The sequence below is a fragment of the Anser anser genome, assembly GCF_964211835.1.
Source record: "Anser anser genome assembly, contig: HAP1_SCAFFOLD_71, whole genome shotgun sequence".
In the NCBI taxonomy this organism is placed as follows: Eukaryota; Metazoa; Chordata; class Aves; order Anseriformes; family Anatidae; genus Anser; species Anser anser.
This window is the reverse complement of record NW_028153640.1, coordinates 55,668-62,204: the sequence shown is the minus strand read 5'-3', so window position 1 is coordinate 62,204 and position 6,537 is coordinate 55,668.

The following is a 6,537-nucleotide window of genomic DNA, read 5'->3' as shown; positions in this document are numbered from 1 at the left end:
TCTTTACCTGCAGAAAAAGTTGTTATTGCAGGCCTAGTATAAACCACTGTGCTTGTTGTAGGTTGCGCAGACGTAGAAGAGCGTGTTTTCAACAATCCAAAGTCTAGGAAGCAAGAAAAAAAAGTCTTCCTGTTAGCGCAGCACCTCACTACATGTAACTAAGTGACTTTACTAGAGGGCAAAAATTTCAACTCAGGTGCCAATGGTTACAACTAGACATTCAGACCGAGCGCAACAGGAAGTCCCCAGAAATCTTATCTAAACGGATGAAATTTCATCTGCTGCACTGGGTCACAACAGAACATTTCGTTAAAGCTTCATTTAACTCTTTGTTTCCAAGCAAGCTTTAAATCAACATTTTCACTGGTCGATACAAGTACAAACAGACAGTAGCTGACTGAAATCTGACAGTCCAACGTGGAATGGAAATAATACAATTTGATTAAGACGCGATGCCCAATCGAATCAAATTTCTAAAGCTCCTCCTTCCGTAGCAGATGACTCAAATCTACTCCAGTAACTGTACAGAAGTTTGTACTCGGAGCAGCAATCCATGCGGTATTTTCCCACAGATGCTGAATATTAATTAAATAATAAAAACTCAAGACAATTGAACAACTGTCTAATTTTCTATAATCTTTTTCAAAATGCATCGGACACAGGACAACTCCTTATTTAAAAGGTGGCAATTTTAACAGGAAAGACAAGCTACTAATACAGAAAGACTAAAGGAAATGCATCTTAAACAGCAGCTCAAGTTGCTTGTAAATCTACCTTGAACATAGTTGTTTTGTGGTTTGTTTGTTGGGTTTTTTTTAGTCAAAAATGAAGTCTTTGAACAATGTGGATTTAGATTCTGCTTCTTTTAAACCGATAAAGAAAGTGAATGTCACTTCACTCAGAGGTCTTCCCTTAAACAAAATGCACAATGTATTTTCTCTCACTTAGCTCCTTCCAGTAGAGAAATGTGCTGCCTTCTTAACAAGTATGTAAGTTAGAAGAAGACTTTTGGGAAAAGATCAAACTCAATAAAGCCCTTTTTCTTAAAAGATATCTTTTCCACAGACACACTTTATGAAACTGTTGAAAACAATTGCAATTGCTTAAAAACAAAATTCAGAAAAGGGTTTTTAACGTAAAACACTCCACTTCTGTTTGCAGTTTAAATTTTAATCCACAGGAGCCATTGTAAGCTAAGGCCCAAAGATTCGCAGCTTTCGCCATGTATTTGGAACTGAAGCTCTTTCCTATTCTTTCTTCACCTGGGCTGAAGGTGGGACAGGAGTGTTGAGTTTTACAAACATTTCCTTTTCAATTCCACAAATTGTATTTACTTAAAATGAAACACCGATTATCTGGCTAATTCTCTTAGTACCTCATTTACAATTACATCCTAACACGTAAAGGAGATGCAACCCATCTGCTTTTCATCTTGCAGTTTTACTTCCAGCAACAAACACCACTTAGAATAGAAGGGGGCAGATGCACCCTAACAAACGCAGCGCTTAATGTAATGCTCTCCTACATTCATATTTATAGCAGATACTCTATTAACCATAAGTCGTGTGTTGGTTTTTTTTTAATAAAAAATGCTAGCGTATTTTTTGCAGCATCTTTTTAAAAGGAGTTCATTATCTCTCCAGGATTTTTTAGAACGTCTAAGACGCTTCCTTCCTTTAAGACGTGGGCAGTGGTGAAGGGACCACCAGCAAAATCTTTGACCTCCTCTTTCTGTGTGTTGATGTTGGTTGAGGTGGTGGTGTCTTTTGAAACAAAAGAAAACAAAAACAGCTTTCACAATGTGACCTAGTTAGAGCAGATTATACTCACTTTTGTTAGAAACAAGAATTTCCAGCTTTCATGCTTCTCACATAAGAATCTTCACAAATTCTACTTACTTTGCAATGCTTTATGATTACAAGCAAAACAAAAAGCAACAAAACAAAACAAAAATTATAAAAGCAGATCTGTCACTGGAAAAATACTGCAGAAGTCCAACACTGCCTGGAATTGCTAGCATGCGCAGACAGGACAGATTGAAGATTTAATAAAGAAAAAAAGGAAAATCAGCACTTCAGATCTGAAGTGCTAAAGTTTCAGTTACCTAGGGTAAGAAAGGGCGTCACTGGAGTACCACTGGGTCCAGAAAGTTCTGCCGATTTTACAACGGGAACACTAAATGTAAACCCAATCTGCTATGAACAAGAGAGGTTTTTCAGATTCTCAAGCCACAGGAACTTCAATCGAATGCACACACAAAACCAAATCTGAAAGCTGCTCTTCACATTTGTAGCACGCATGCTGAATGACAAATTATAAGCCAGAAGCCTACATACTTTTCTCCATCAAGGCAGATTCTGCTTTAGTGTTCTGCAACAGCCTACTAAATGCCTAAGAAAAAAAGTCAAGCTCCTTTATTATTTTACTTACAGAAGACGTAGGTAGCACTTCTGCCTCAGTAGATTTCACAACTGGAGATGAAAACGCGAACTCAGGACTGCTAACAGTACTTGTTGGTTGTATCTGTATTTTCAAAAGAATTAAAGGTTTATATTTAAGAGCAACAACTACCTGAATTCACTACCCAACAGAAGTCCCGCAGTGACGTCGAAAAACCTGATGTTTGAGTTATTTTGCAGATAAAAGTAATAATAAAACACAGGGAAGTTTCCAAGTGGGTATAGGACAATATCTTCAAAACCAAATTCCAGAAACTGAGAGGAAAAGCTGGAGATGCTACTTAGGTCTAAATGCACGGAAAAGCAAGCCAGGAAGCTGAAGAACGGCAAACTCAGCCCAATGATACTCCAAGAACTTCAGCAAACACCTCAACATGTTAAAGCAGCTGTCTACTTCAAACCGTACAAAAAATATTTCAAGTACTCTGGAACAGATTAATGTTTATTTTATTGCAATAATATGCCAATTATTGCACCCTAGGCTCATTCTATGTGAGGCTTATATGACCACGTTACCTCTAATTTAATAACTTAAATAAAGTTGTGGTTTAACCATTGCAGGCAACTAAGCACCACACAGCCACTCGCTCACTCCCTCCAAGTGGAACAGGGAAAAGAACTGGAAATAAAGAAGTAAAGTTGTTAAATTTGAGGTAGCATTAATGACTCATCGCATGTAATGGCTACCTGGAAAGACAAATGCCATAACCCTGTACATACTCCCCACTCCTTCCCCTTCTTTCCCCCAGCATTTATTGCTGAGCACGATGCTAAATGGTGTGGAATATCCCTTCGGTCCTCTGGGCTCCGCTGTCCTGGCTGAGTGCCCTCCCAGCCTCTTGTGCATCCCCGACCTCCTCGCTGGCAGGGCAGCGTGAGAAACAGAAAAGGACTTGTCACTGTGTAAGCACTGCTCAGCAACAGCTAAAACACCAGTGCCTTACCAACACTGTTTTGCTCACAAATCTGCAACACAGCATCATCTACTACGAAGAAAATTAACTCTACCCCTGCCAAAACCACTATAAATAACTTGGCATAAAGTCCACACCCCCCTTCCCCCGCAGACTTCCACAGCATTTGAAGCAGTTATACAATCACGTTAAATGGGAGTTGGCAGGCTCTAAGACTGAGAGAAGCAGAATCAAAACATTTATGCCTTTTTCCCCAAACTGGCATACAACCCCAATTCATTCAGCTGCGTAGAAACTAATATTTGTTAGTTTCATGAGCACCACAGAAAAAGTCAACTCGCAATAAAGCAGTATACTCATTGTAAACATTATTTATAGCATAAAGATTTACCTTGCCCGCCGCCGTCGCTGCTGCATCTGCCATGCCTGCCGCCTCCGTTGAATTTGCCACGCTTGTCGTTGCCACTGTTGACTTTGCCTTGTCCTTTGTCATCAGCAGATATGGCATGCCCGCCGCCATTATTGGACATGTCAAGCCTGAGGGCACTGTTGAACACGTTATGCCCGACGTCGCCGTTGTATATATCATGTCCTCCACCTCCTCCTCTGATAGATCTGTCAAGTCCTCCACCTCTGATGGATCTATCATGCCCTCCACCTCTGATGGATCTGTCATGCCCTCCACCTCTGATGGATTTGCCATGCCCGTCGCAGCTGCTGGAGTTGCCGTGCTCATTGCTGCTGTTGAAACAGCGCTCGGTGACGCTGAGACAGCGCTACTACCAACGAAACTAGAATTGAACTGAGGCAGCGATGCAGCACTGATGGGTAGGGGTATGTTCGGTAGCACTGGTTCCTCCACTTCCTAAAGTTGCAAATTTTAATTTTTCTTATACAAGACATACTACTTTCTCACCCCATCGCACCCAATTTATTAACAAAATTAAATAGAACAAAAATCCATACAAATTAAGAGAAAGCAAGTTTCCAGAAGAAATCCCGATCTCCCCACCTCTGTCTACCACGTCATTTTAATTTATGGCAGGCCTGCTTCCACATTATACTCTATTCAACAACTGTACAGCAAGAACACTGAAAGTTAACTCAAAACCTGTGCAGAACAGAGACGCACAGATCACATTTTTTTTCTTTCTTTTCTATACTTTAGTCATCAAAGCTCTAGAGAAGCATCATCCTTTCTAACTACCCTCGCATGGCTTCAATTAAGAGTACACTCTCAAGACAAGTGAGAAAGTGTTCCTCTTGCAAAATTAGGCAGGATAGCTGCCAAAGTTTCTAAAGTCATTACAGCAGTGAACGTGGAAAAAGGTAATGTTTAAAGAAGCAGGTAGGTTCAACAACCAAACTAAACACAAAAAGCACCAAAGAAAGTCAGACTAGCAGCACTGAAGATTGTGTTCTGGTAAATACAGTCTATACCATGTATCAGGATGCAAATATAAAAATCAGAAGAGAGCCTCTTAACAACTTCAATTTTCATCCCTGCCACTTACTTTATTTGATTACTAAGATTGGATGAGTTATGTTTTAAATGGCATAGAAAATCTGACCGAAATTTGTACAGTACTATCATGATCTACTTAGAAATGACTAGGCAGGGATGTAAGTTGGTACTACTGATATTCAGTGCATCCTGTAGCTTACATCTGTTTCACAGTTTTGATTTGAAAAGTTTATGGAACTTTTGATATTTGGACCATTATTTTATTTGCGTTACAGGAATAAACAACAGTGTTTACGATTTCTTTATATTGCATCATCCAGAAGTCCCATTTAATGATTTGAAACTTAAATTAACTTAAATACTTAATATTAACTTAATATTAATTAAATACTTAATGTTAACATAAATACTTAAATTAACTTACAGGCAGCTTATATAACATCCAATAAAAGAAAAAATAATCTGAATATTCATGGTCATAGTTTTATGGAATAGATTTTTCCTATTAAAATGAGAAAAAAACTCTCTCACAATGAGTTTGGTGAGTATCAAAAACTGAGTCATCGTTAGCAGACATGCAGAATGCTCTCTTCTACTACTCTTTTTCACACTCTTGGCCTGTATCTTTCTGTATGACTTAAATATGAAACCAAAAATTAAGCTTTTTTTTTCTTTTTATACTTGGCACTCGTTTCAAGTATCATTCCTGTAGAAAAACTATACAAACCTTCACCAAAACTTCTCTTCTTAGGACTCATTCATTCAATTGCTAACGAGAAATGTTATAGTTTGAAGAATCTGAAGAGAAGGTAAGAGAATTAAAAATTTCAAAATTACATAAGCAAAGTTCAGGTATTCAAACACAGGAAATCAATTGGAGCCTGCTCTGAAACCCACAAGAAAACAAAAACAATGCAAAAATAAAGCGGTATTGTTATAATTTACTATGATGCAATAAAACTGACACACTTAGCTAGTTACTTCAGTAAGCTCAGTGACAGCAATTAATTTAAGAGTCACTTACCTGTTCTTGTACAGCTCCTGATAAATAGTGTATTCCTCTTTCCCTTCTCATTTTGCCGCCTCCGCTACTCACTCCTGAAGACAGACCATTGGACGCAGCAGTACTGAATTTGTAGCTGGTCACATTGCTAGCACACGACAGTACAGAAGTTGGGGGAAAAAAGAGAAAAAGAAATTACCAGCCAAATTTTTTTTTCAAGATATTAGAGCTGTTATTAGTCCTAGAATTGAAACCTGCTGATCAGAAAAAAACTAAAGCTGTCTCACAAGTTGCTAAACGCTGGTAAATACTTGATGTTCTAAATAGGAAAAACTTTATTAACAGCAGCAATGAAAAGGACATACATAAGTGCACCGTTCACATGGGAACAATGACTAAGCCAGAAGACCTGAAATAGAAGAGCTGATTTAGATTGTTATTTTCCAGTGCTTCCTTTAAATAGGACTGGTTCTCTGATTCTGCGATGCACGTGTATCTTTTGCAGGGATATAAAAGAACAGCTCACAAAAATACAGAAAGAGTGCACATATGCACACATACACATGGGAAACACTGCCAACAGCTCTGATAGAATAGGGACGCCTTAGACTTGTGTGGCAAGGTAATATGGCCTAAGCTTCAGAAGCAGCTCTGGCTTTCATGTGGCCATCAGCAGGAACAGCAGAGGTGTTTGGG